Genomic DNA, 12,674 nt, shown 5'->3' on the forward strand with positions numbered 1-12,674 from the left:
AACACCACATATTCTCACTCATAAATGGGAGTTGAACAATGAGAACACATGGACACAGGGAGGGGGGCATCACAAACCAGGGCCTTTTGGGGGGTGTGGGGCTAGGAGGGATAATAGTAGGAGAAATACCTGATGTTGGTAAGGGGTTGATGGGTGCAGCAAACCACCGTGGCACGTGTATACCTATGTAACAAACCTGCACGTTCTGCGCATGTAACCCAGAACTTAAAGTATAATTAAATATATATATATATATATATATACACACACATATACAGTTCCATAAAGATACAGATTTATTTAAATAAATATACAGAGTCTCTTTAGGAGAGTTTGTCTAGCCAACTAGGAGGAAAAAAACTACAATGTAATAACATTCAGCTGTGCTTGTTACTCTGTAAACATGTGAAGCCTTATATTTTTGAATAAAATAACTATCCAAATATAGAAAAAGAGATTTTGAAACAAAATGTCAGTAGATTTTGTTCTTTATTCTTAAAACATATAGTGAATAACTTCAATGAGATAATTAGCTTTAATGAATTTGAGAAAATTATTTTATATGAGAAATTAGTTTATTTTGTTTTCCTCACATCTCAATTTTTTGTTTATGAATATAATAAAATTTATGTGCTATGAATAACACGATGTTAAGTGTACAATTTGATGAGTTTTGATAAATGCTTATTCTCAAATAACCAACATTTTAATTAAAATGTAAAACATTTCCATGACCACAAGACAGTTCTCTTACAGTTGAAAGAGTTAGAGAAAGAGAAAAGAGTTAAAGAAAGAGGATTACAGGAGTGAGCCACCTGGGATTACTTCTGTAATCCCAGCACTTTGGGAGGCTGAGGGAGGCAGATCCTGAGGTCAGGAGTTCGAGACCATCCAGGCTAATATGGTGAAACTTTATCTTTACTAAAAATACAAAAAAATTTGCCGGACATGGTGGCGGGTGCCTGTAGTCCCAGCTACTTGGGAGGCTGAGGCAGGAGAATGGTGTGAACCTGGGAGGTGGTGGTTGCAGTGAGCCAAGATTGCACCACTGCACTCCAGCCTGGGTGACAGAGCAAGACTCTATCTCAAAAAGAAAAAAAAAAAAAAAAATTAGCTGAGAGTGGTGTTGGGAGGCCATAGTCCCAGGTAGTTGGGAGGCTGAGGCAGGAGAATTGCTTGAACCTGGGAGGCAGAGGTTTCAGTAAGCCAAAATCATGCCACTGCACTCTAGACAGTTTTATTTTGAAGAATAAACCCAAGAGGGGCTTCTTACTGATTTTAGTCAGGATCACTCACTCTTACAAACTAAGGGTATTTATTGGTGAGAAAGCTTATTTGTTTACACACAGAATTTCCTTTACAATTAAGCTTCCAAAACTTGTTAAAACCTTCACAACAATTCTTTAACATTTTAATGTAGGTAAAAATCCACATTCGTATGCCTCCTTATAATCCTTCTACCAATAGTATATGTAAACTGTATTTTCAATAGTCTTAAACACATGTTACACTGTTCATTTTTAGCAGACTTTGCTTTTGTTAGTAAGTTTGGGATTTTAATTATGTACTAGGTGTATAACCTAGGACGTAGAAAGAAGTGCAGATAAGGTATAGCTTATTCCATCATTTAACTCCATGTGTCTTAGGTCTTACCTAGCTGCAAAACAGGGAAGATGTACAGTTAAGAGCATTCAGGAGGCCTAATCACTTTTAAATTATTCAACATTTCTTGCATAAAGTCCCTTTTATAAAACTTTATGAAAAATTTTATAAAAACTTCTAACAAGATTAGAAGTTAGGGTATTTCATGAAATAGTTCAAGATGTAGCTATATTTATTAAACCAATATTAATGTTTCATTTATTAAAAATTACACAAGCAAAGATTATTCTGTTTGAGCTGTTACACTTTTGTAGTCTCTATGACAAATTTTGAAACCTTATAGTATTTGGCAGCAATAAGTATGAAATTGCTTCATTAGTAAATGCAAACGAAAATGTAAGCTGGCAACTATTAAGACATTTCTAATCTTTTTTTTTTTTTTTTTTTATTTTTATTTTATTTATTTATTTTTTTTTTCTTTTATTATTATTATTATTATCATCATTATTATACTTTAGGTTTTATGGTACATGTGCGCAATGTGCAGGTAAGTTACATATGTATACATGTGCCATGCTGGTGCGCTGCACCCACCAACTCGTCATCTAGCATTAGGTATACCTCCCAATGCTATACCTCACCCCTCCCCCCACCCCACAACAGTCCCTGAAGTGTGGTGTTCCCCTTCCTGTGTCCATGTGTTCTCATTGTTCAATTCCCACCTATGAGTGAGAATATGCGGTGTTTGGTTTTTTGTTCTTGCGATAGTTTACTGAGAATGATGATTTCCAATTTCATCCATGTCCCTACAAAGGACATGAACTCATCATTTTTTATGGCTGCATAGTATTCCATGGTGTATATGTGCCACATTTTCTTAATCCAGTCTATCATTGTTGGACATTTGGGTTGGTTCCATGTCTTTACTATTGTGAATAATGCCGCAATAAACATACGTGTGCATGTGTCTTTATAGCAGCATGATTTATAGTCCTTTGGGTATATACCCAGTAATGGGATGGCTGGGTCGAATGGAATTTCTAGTTCTAGATCCCTGAGGAATCGCCACACTGACTTCCACAAGGGTTGAACTAGTTTACAGTCCCACCAACAGTGTAAAAGTGTTCCTATTTCTCCACATCCTCTCCAGCACCTGTTGTTTCCTGACTTTTTAATGATTGCCATTCTAACTGGTGTGAGATGGTATCTTATTGTGGTTTTGATTTGCATTTCTCTGATGGCCAGTGATGGTGAGCATTTTTTCATGTGTCTTTTGGCTGCATAAATGTCTTCTTTTGAGAAGTGTCTGTTCATGTCCTTCGCCCACTTTTTGATGGGGTTGTGTGTTTTTTTCTTGTAAATTTGTTGGAGTTCATTATAGATTCTGGATATTAGCCCTTTGTCAGATGAGTAGGTTGTGAAAATTTTCTCCCATTTTGTAGGTTGCCTGTTCACTCTGATGGTAGTTTCTTTTGCTGTGCAGAAGCTCTTGAGTTTAATTAGATCCCATTTGTCAATTTTGGCTTTTGTTGCCATTGCTTTTGGTGTTTTAGACATGAAGTCCTTGCCCATGCCTATGTCCCGAATGGTAATGCCTAGGTTTTCTTCTAAAGTTTTTATGGTTTTAGGTCTAACATTTAAGTCTTTAATCCATCTTGAATTGATTTTTGTATAAGGTGTAAGGAAGGGATCCAGTTTCAGCTTTCTACGTATGGCTAGCCAGTTTTCCCAGCACCATTTATTAAATAGGGAATCCTTTCCCCATTTCTTGTTTTTGTCAGGTTTGTCAAAGATCAGTTACTTGTAGATATGTGGCATTATTTCTGACGGCTCTGTTCTGTTCCATTGATCTATATCTCTGTTTTTGTACCAGTACCATGCTGTTTTGGTTACTGTAGCCTTATAGTATAGTTTGAAGTCAGGTAGTATGATGCCTCCAGCTTTGTTCTTTTGGCTTAGGATTGACTTGGCGATGCGGGCTCTTTTTTGGTTCCATATGAACTTTAAAGTAGTTTTTTCCAATTCTGGGAAGAAAGTCATGGGTAGCTTGATGGGGATGGCATTGAATCTGTAAATTACCTTGGGAAGGATGGCCATTTTCTTGATCTTGATTCTTCCTACCCATGAGCATGGAATGTTCTTCCATTTGTTTGTATCCTCTTTTATTTCCTTGAGCAGTGGTTTGTAGTTCTCCTTGAAGAGGTCCTTCACATCCCTTGTAAGTTGGATTCCTAGGTATTTTATTCTCTGTGAAGCAATTGTGAATGGGAGTTCACTCATGATTTGGCTCTCTGTTTGTCTGTTATTGATGTATAAGAATGCTTGTGATTTTTGCACATTGATTTTGTATCCTGAGACTTTGCTGAAGTTGCTTATCAGCTTAAGGAGATTTTGGGCTGAGACAATGGGGTTTTCTAGATATACTATCATGTCATCTGCAAACAGGGACAATTTGACTTCCTCTTTTCCTAATTGAATACCCTTGATTTCCTTCTCCTGCCTAATTGCCCTGGCCAGAACTTCCAACACTATGTTGAATAGAAGTGGTGAGAGAGGGCATCCCTGTCTTGTGCCAGTTTTCAAAGGGAATGCTTCCAGTTTTTGCCCATTCAGTATGATATTGGCTGTGGGTTTGTCCTAAATAGCTCTTATTATTTTGAGATACGTCCCATCAATTCCTAATTTATTGAGAGTTTTTAGCATGAAGGGTTGTTGAATTTTGTCAAGGGCCTTTTCTGCATCTATTGAGATAATCATGTGGTTTTTGTCTTTGGTTCTGTTTATATGCTGGATTACATTTATTGATTTGCGTATATTGAACCAGCCTTGCATCCCAGGGATGAAGCCCACTTGATCATGGTGGATAAGCTTTTTGATGTGCTGCTGGATTCTGTTTGCCAGTATTTTATTGAGGATTTTTGCATCAATGTTCATCAAGAATATTGGTCTAAAATTCTCTTTTTTTGTTGTGTCTCTGCCAGGCTTTGGTATCAGGATGATGCTGGCCTCATAAAATGAGTTAGGGAGGATTCCCTCTTTTTCTATTGATTGGAATAGTTTCAGAAGGAATGGTACCAGCTCCTCCTTGTACCTCTGGTAGAATTCAGCTGTGAACCCATCTGGTCCTGGACTTTTTTTGGTTGGTAAGCTATTGATTATTGCCACAATTTCAGCTCCTGTTATTGGTCTATTCAGAGATTCAACTTCTTCCTGGTTTAGTCTTGGGAGGGTGTATGTGTTGAGGAATTTATCCATTTCTTCTAGATTTTCTAGTTTATTTGCATAGAGGTGTTTGTAGTATTCTCTGATGGTAGTTTGTATTTCTGTGGGATCGGTGGTGATATCCCCTTTATCATTTTTTATTGTATCTATTTGATTCTTCTCACTTTTTTTCTTTATTAGTCTTGCTAGCGGTCTATCAATTTTGTTGATCCTTTCAAAAAACCAGCTCCTGGATTCATTTATTTTTTGAAGGGTTTTTTGCGTCTCTATTTCCTTCAGTTCTGCTCTGATTTTAGTTATTTCTTGCCTTCTGCTAGCTTTCGAATGTGTTTGCTCTTGCTTTTCTAGTTCTTTTAATTGTGATGTTAGGGTGTCAATTTTGGATCTCTCCAGCTTTCTCTTGTGGGCATTTAGTGCTATAAATTTCCCTCTACACACTGCTTTGAATGCATCCCAGAGATTCTGGTATGTTGTGTCTTGGTTCTCGTTGGTTTCAAAGAACATCTTTATTTCTGCCTTCATTTCGCTTTGTACCCAGTAGTCATTCAGGAGCAGGTTGTTCAGTTTCCACGTAGTTGAGCGGTTTTGAGTGAGATTCTTAATCCTGAGTTCTAGCTTGATTGCACTGTGATCTGAGAGACAGTTTGTTACAATTTCTGTTCTTTTACATTTATTGAGGAGAGCTTTACTTCCAAGTATGTGGTCAATTTTGGAATAGGTATGGTGTGGTGCTGAAAAAAATGTATATTCTGTTGAGTTGGGGTGGAGAGTTCTGTAGATGTCTAGTAGGTCCGCTTGGTGCAGAGCTGAGTTCAATTCCTGGGTATCCTTGTTGACTTTCTGTCTCGTTGATCTGTCTAATGTTGACAGTGGGGTGTTAAAGTCTGCCATTATTAATGTGTGGGAGTCTAAGTCTCTTTGTAGGTCACTCAGGACTTGCTTTATGGATCTGGGTGCTCCTGTATTGGGTGCATATATATTTAGGATAGTTAGCTCTTCTTGTTGAATTAATCCCTTTACCATTATGTAATGGCCTTCTTTGTCTCTTTTGATCTTTGTTGGTTTAAAGTCTGTTTTATCAGAGACTAGGATTGCAACCCCTGCCTTTTTTTGTTTTCCATTTGCTTGGTAAATCTTCCTCCATCCTTTTATTTTGAGCCTATGTGTGTCTCTGCACGTGAGATGGGTTTCCTGAATACAGCACACTGATGGGTCTTGAGTCTTTATCCAATTTGCCAGTCTGTGTCTTTTAATTGGAGCATTTAGTCCATTTACATTTAAAGTTAATATTGTTATGTGTGAATTTGATCCTGTCATTATGATGTTAGCTGGATATTTTGCTCGTTAGTTGATGCAGTCTCTTCCTAGTCTCGATGGTCTTTACATTTCGGTATGATTTTGCAGTGGCTGGTACCGGTTGTGCCTTTCCATGTTTAGTGCTTCCTTCAGGAGCTCTTTTAGGGCAGGCCTGGTGGTGACAAAATCTCTCAGCATTTGCTTGTCTGTAAAGTATTTTATTTCTCCTTCACTTATGAAGCTTAGTTTGGCTGGATATGAAATTCTGGGTTGAAAATTCTTTTCAAGAATGTTGAATATTGGCTCCCGCTGTCTTCTGGCTTGTAGGGTTTCTGCCGAGACATCCACTGTTAGTCTGATGGGCTTCCCTTTGATGGTAACCCGACCTTTCTCTCTGGCTGCCCTTACCATTTTTTTCCTTCATTTCAACTTTCGTGAATCTGACAATTATGTGTCTTGGAGTTGCTCTTCTCGAGGAGTATCTTTGTGGCGTTCTCTGTATTTCCTGAATCTGAATGTTGGCCTGCCTTGCTAGATTGGGGAAGTTCTCCTGGATAATATCCTGCAGAGTGTTTTTCAACTTGTTTCCATTCTCCCCATCACCTTCAGGTACACCAATCAGACGTAGATTTGGTCTTTTCACATAGTCCCACATTTCTTGGAAGCTTTGCTCATTTCTTTTTATTCTTTTTTCTCTAAACTTCCCTTCTCACTTCATTTCATTCATTTCATCTTCCAGGGCTGATACCCTTTCTTCCATTTGATCTCATCGGCTCCTGAGGCTTCTGCATTCTTCACGTAGTTCTCGAGCCTTGGTTTTCAGCTCCATCAGCTCCTTTAAGCACTTCTCTGTATTGGTTATTCTAGTTATACATTCTTCTAAATTTTTTTCAAAGTTTTCAACTTCTTTGCCTTTGGTTTGAATATCCTCCCGTAGCTCGGAGTAATTTGATCATCTGAAGCCTTCTTCTCTCAGCTCGTCAAAGTCATTCTCCATCCAGCTTTGTTCCATTGCTGGTGAGGAACTGCATTCCTTTGGAGGGGGAGAGGTACTCTGTTTTTTAGAGTTTCCAGTTTTTCTGCTCTGTTTTTTCCCCATCTTTGTGGTTTTATCTACTTTTGGTCTTTGATGATGGTGATGTACAGATGGTATGGATGTCCTTTCTGTTAGTTTTCCTTCTAACAGACAGAACCCTCAGCTGCCCGTCTGTTGGAGTACCTGGGTGGCCGTGTGAGGTGTCAGTCTGCCCCTGCTGGGGGGTGCCTCCCAGTTAGGCTGCTCGGGGGTCAGGGGTCAGGGACCCACTTGAGGAGGCAGTCAGCCCGTTCTCAGATCTCCAGCTGCGTGCTGGGAGAACCACTACTCTCCTCACAGCTGTCAGACAGGGATATTTAAGTCTGCAGAGGTTACTGCTGTCTTTTTGTTCGTCTGTGCCCTGCCCCCAGAGGTGGAGCCTACAGAGGCAGGCAGGCCTCCTTGAGCTGTGGTGGGCTCCACCCACTTCAAGCTTCCAGGCTGCTTTGTTTACCTAAGTGAGCCTGGGCAATGGCGGGCGCCCCTCCCCCAGCCTCGCTGCTGACTTGCTGTTTGATCTCAGATTGCTGTGCTAGCAATCAGCGAGACTCCGTGGGCATAGGACCCTCTGAGACAGGTGTGGGCTATACACTCCTGGAGCACCGTTTCCTAAGCCCATCGGAAAAGCACAGTATTCGGGTGGGAGTGGCCCGATTTTCCAGGTGCCATCTGTCACCCCTGGAAGGGGAAATCCCTGACCCCTTGTGCTTCCTGAGTGAGGCAATGCCTTGCCCCGCTTCGGCTGGTGCACGGTGCACTCACCCACTGACCTGCGCCCACTGTCTGGCACTCCCTAGTGAGATGAACACGGTACCTCAGATGGAAATGCAGAAATCACCCGTCTTCTGCGTCGCTCGCGCTGGGAGCTGTAGACCAGAGCTGTTCCCGTTCGGCCATCTTGGCTCCTCCCCATATAACACTTTTATAGTCACACACACACACACACGGAAAAACAGAAGAAGACCCAATAGTTATAAGATTTTTTCCCAGCTAATTTATCAATTAGGTTATTGGCCTTATTAAAGAATAAGGCTAAGAAAACAGTCTCTGTGATCTAATAATAAGTATAGCTGAAAGAAAAAGACAGATTTTGAGAGGTACTTATTCACTTCTAATTACAGGGGTTCCATAAGGAAAACAGAGATTTTTCCCCAAATGGGATTTGTAGCATCTTTTCTGTTTTCTCAAGGAGTCCCAGGCCACTAGAAGTCATTTTAGAGTCTCTCTTACCTGCATGAAGAGTGACAAGAGTGGAGACAAGTAATTCAGTTCACTGGTAGAAAAAACTTTTCCAGGAAAACAAGATTTATGATGAGAAATACATAAAGGCCTGTTGAATATATTCATAGCTTGGATATCCACTTCAATTTAGCTGAGTGCTCTTCATCGGGGTGAGGGTGAATGTTAGAATTACATAAATGTCATGCTAAGTTAAGTTAAAGATTGTGTTATGTGTAGGAATTCCCTGTGATAATGAGAGGAATTTTCAGAGAAACATCCCAGATGCTGTTTGATCTGTGACAAATCATAGAGTAAGGGACATGAACATAAGCAATGCCTTCAACCCTAGCCACTTCCTGGACAGGGAGAATGGCAGAGGTGTTTTTGAATGGGTAACAGATGGAGAAGGAGGAGTCGGGTTTGGTCTGAAGGCTTGGGGACAGTAAGGGCCACTGGGGCTAAGTGTTCAGATGTGCCAGAAGCAGATGCAGGGGGATGAAGATAGGAGTTTTGGAGAAAGGAGAGATGCAGGGAGGGTTTTTATTAAGAAGAAGGATTTCACAAGGGATACAAGATAACAGAAGGAGGGTTGGGATTTAAGGCAAAATAGAAGAAAGCCTGAATATAGAGAGTCTCTTGCTGTTTGTCATTTCTGATTATGAAGTTGTCAAGATTCCTGAGAATTTGAAAGTTAAAGGTGCAATTTTCAGTCATTATCTAATCTGTAGTGAGGCCATGCTGTGTTGCAATAAAAATCTAAACATGTAAGCCACGTTTGGTGAGGCAGTGAAGGAGACAGCCCAGTGGCGGGGATATAGGGATATGGGATGGTTTGCCACCTGTGTGAGATGGTTAGAAGAAACTGAGGGTGTCTGTTATTGCTCTAGGCATCCCCAGACAAAAGACAGAGACTCAGAACCCTCTTTCTAAAGAGAATGGTAAGTGGAAAAAAAACTGGATGTCCCGAGGATTTCTTCTAGCTTAATTGCACTGGTACTCTTGTGTCTAGATTTGGTGGGTTCTTGGTCTTGCTGACTTCAAGAATTAAGCTGCAGACCCTTGCAGTGAGTGTTACAGTTCTTAAAGATAGTGTGTCCAGAGTTTGTTCCTTCTGATGTTCAGATGTGTCCAGAATTTCTTCCTTCTGGTGGGTTCATGGTCTTGCTTACTTCAGGAGTGAAGCTGCATACCTTTGCGGTGTGTTACAGTTCATAATGGTAGCGTGTCTGGAGTTGTTTTTTCCTCCTGGTGGGTTCGTGTTCTCACTGACTTCAGGAGTGAAGCTGCAGACCTTCTCAGTGTTACAGTGTATAAAGATGGCATGGACCCAAAGAGTGAGCAGCAGCAAGATTTATTGCGAATGGCAAAAGAACAAAGCTTCCACAGCGTGGAAGGGGACCCAAGAAGGTTGCTGCTGCTGTCTCAGGTGGCCTGCTTTTATTCCCTTATTTGGCCCCACCCACATACTGTTGATTGGTCCATTTTACAGAGAGCTGATTGATCCATTTTTACCAAGTACTGATTGGTGCATTTACAAACCTTTAGCTAGACACAGAGTGCTGATTAGTGCATTTACAATCCTTTAGCTAGATGGAAAATTTCTCCAAGTTCCCTATCCAAGTAGCTAGACACAGAACACTGATTGGTGCATTTACAAACCTTTAGCTGGACACAGAGTGCTAATTGGCACATTTATAATCTTTTAGCCACACAGAAAAGTTCTCCAAGTCCCCACCTGACCCAGAGGCTCAGGCAGCTTCAACTCTCAATCCCCCCTCTAAACAGGACACCCCAACTCCTATTTGGAATTTGGCTGATGACTGCTTTAGCTAATTCCTGCTGGATAGGGGTGAATAAGGGGCCCTGCAGTTGTAGTGTTCTCCAGAGGGGAACTCTTTAGGCCAGTGGAGGGGCTAGTGGGTCAGTCCAGGGGTCCTCAGTAGAAGCTGTTAGTTGACCTCATTTTGGATTCCATTTGTAAGATCATCTGAAGCTTGATGGCCTCGATTCTATAGGAAACAAATTCAACAAGAAGGTTAAACATACAGGGCCCAAAGGCAAGTAACAGCAAGGTGGCTGCCACAGAACCTAGAAAGGGGAGAAGCCATGTTGCCCAATTCCAGAGGTTGGTATAAGAGTTTGAAAGGTGTTGTCTGATTTCAGAAGCCTTTTCCTGTAAATGCCAGGTGGCATCTCATATTATCCCTTGCTGGTTAGTGTAAAAACAACACTCTTCCCCTAAGAATGTGCAGAGTCCTCCTTGCTCAGCAGTGAGGATGTCTAGGCCTCGGCAGTTTTGGAGAGTCACTGCTGACAAATAGTCTATTTGGGATTGCTTAGTAAGGATAGATTTTTTTTTTATTTTTTGCAAACCATCTGAGAAATCCTTTGAGAGTGTGTGGTAGTAGGTTAATGAAGTAGATAGACTGGCTATTCTGGTTTCTGTAGCAGTAGACTTTCATAACACTGTAAGTAGGGATATTAGACATATGGCTCTGCACTGACAGACTTGAGTTTTGAGGGGTACAGATAAGGTCTGATTTCCTGGGGATATATTAATGTTGGCACTTAGAAAGACTAAGGTGCAGGTCCCAGTCCAGTTAGTGGGAAGACAGATATAGGTTGACGTTCCACATAATATACTTTGGCTCTGTAGACAGAACTGGTTGTATATGTTAAAAAGGTGTGTGAGTTTGTTGTTTTCATTTTCCCATACTCCTAGAGTACTTGCCAAAGTAGCTGAGGTGAGTGGCTGGAAAGGGGTGTGGGGAGAAAACTGAGTGGTTCCCTGAGTTCTATTTTCCCATTGGAGAAAAATTCCTTTTATATCTACTAGGAGCCATTAGAGAGAGTGATTTGAAAAGGGGATGAGAAGGAATTCACTAGTGGTGGGGCACTTCTGCAGGGGGTCTAGGGGAGGTGATGATTTTTGGGGGCCCTGAGAAGTGGACAACCTGACTAAATGGAGCTGTTTGGGTGACTTGGAAGTTACTATGATCAGTTGGGGCTTGAAGTTGTAGGGTGTAATTATACTGATGGGGTAGTAGGAGCCCCAGGGGCAGACCTGATAACAGGTTGCATTGGATGCATAAATGGGATTGGAAAGTAAAGATGGTATTCACAGTTACAAAGCTGTGTATGGGCTTTTCATTGCTTGTGTAATAGGTGAAGTTGGAAATGAGGGAATGTAAACATTGGATTGCACATCGTGTTAGGACATTCTTGGTCCTATCAGAGATGGGGAAGTCAGCTAATGATTGCATATTTAGAAGTTGGAGAGGGTCTTTTCCTTCATAACGAAGGTGGTAGGTTAAGTTGGTAAAAACTCAGGTTTTTGCAGGAATGGGAGTGGCAATGTAAGCAGAGGTTGATAGAGAGATACAAAGCCAACAGTCATTTGCCAGGGAAGGACTGGACTGCTTTAACAGAGAACGGGTTAAGTTGAGAGTCTTGTAGAGGTAATTAGGAGCTAGTGGAAGGGGAAGGGTGATTGTATGAGGTATCCAAGGAAGCAGGAGGGACAGAGAGGCAAAGAGTAAATAGGAAGATAAAGAGGGTTCTCTGGAAGATGAGATCATTTTATCTAGGCTGAGTTAAAGGTAGGAGTAAATTGCTATCAGAAGGAAGATAGAAAGAAGGTTGATGTGACTATGATTTTCATCCCAGCAGGAGCTACAGTATTTAGTCCTATCACAAAGAGTATAGTTAGTATGCTGCTTAATAATATAATGACATAGTAAAAGGATTCCATTAAAGGGTCGAGGAGAGGTGTTAAATATTATGTAGGTTTTCACTTATCTTTTTTTAAGGAGGAAAGGGTTTTTCTTCAGGATCAGTGGTAGAAGCCTTTTTAGTCTGGGATGTTTCCTTCTGAAATAGGAGATGCAAGTTCTGCAATGGTTCGCAGGTGTATCAAGGCTGGTCTGGCTGATCTTGGGACTCCTGAGCTGATGGACCTGCAGGTTCCTCAGGGCATGTCCAAAGTTTAACTTGGGTGTGGTGAATCCAAGATTTCACTCCTGCCACCTTAACTGTAGTGGGGGTAGAGAAGATTACCAAGCATGGTCCTTCCCACAACCAGTCCATAGATGGGGAGGTATAGTGGAGAGATTTGACCAACACTAGATCTCCTGGCTGAAACAACTTGTTCCCTTTTCTTTGTGACATCCCTCAGGTAAGTTTTTAAGGTTTTGTTGATATTTTTCCAAATAAGTTATATCTTTGACCAATTTTGCCCTTTACTGATTAAGTAGGAGTT

Source organism: Pongo abelii, chromosome Y (assembly GCF_028885655.2).
Source record: "Pongo abelii isolate AG06213 chromosome Y, NHGRI_mPonAbe1-v2.0_pri, whole genome shotgun sequence".
Lineage (NCBI taxonomy): Eukaryota > Metazoa > Chordata > Mammalia > Primates > Hominidae > Pongo > Pongo abelii.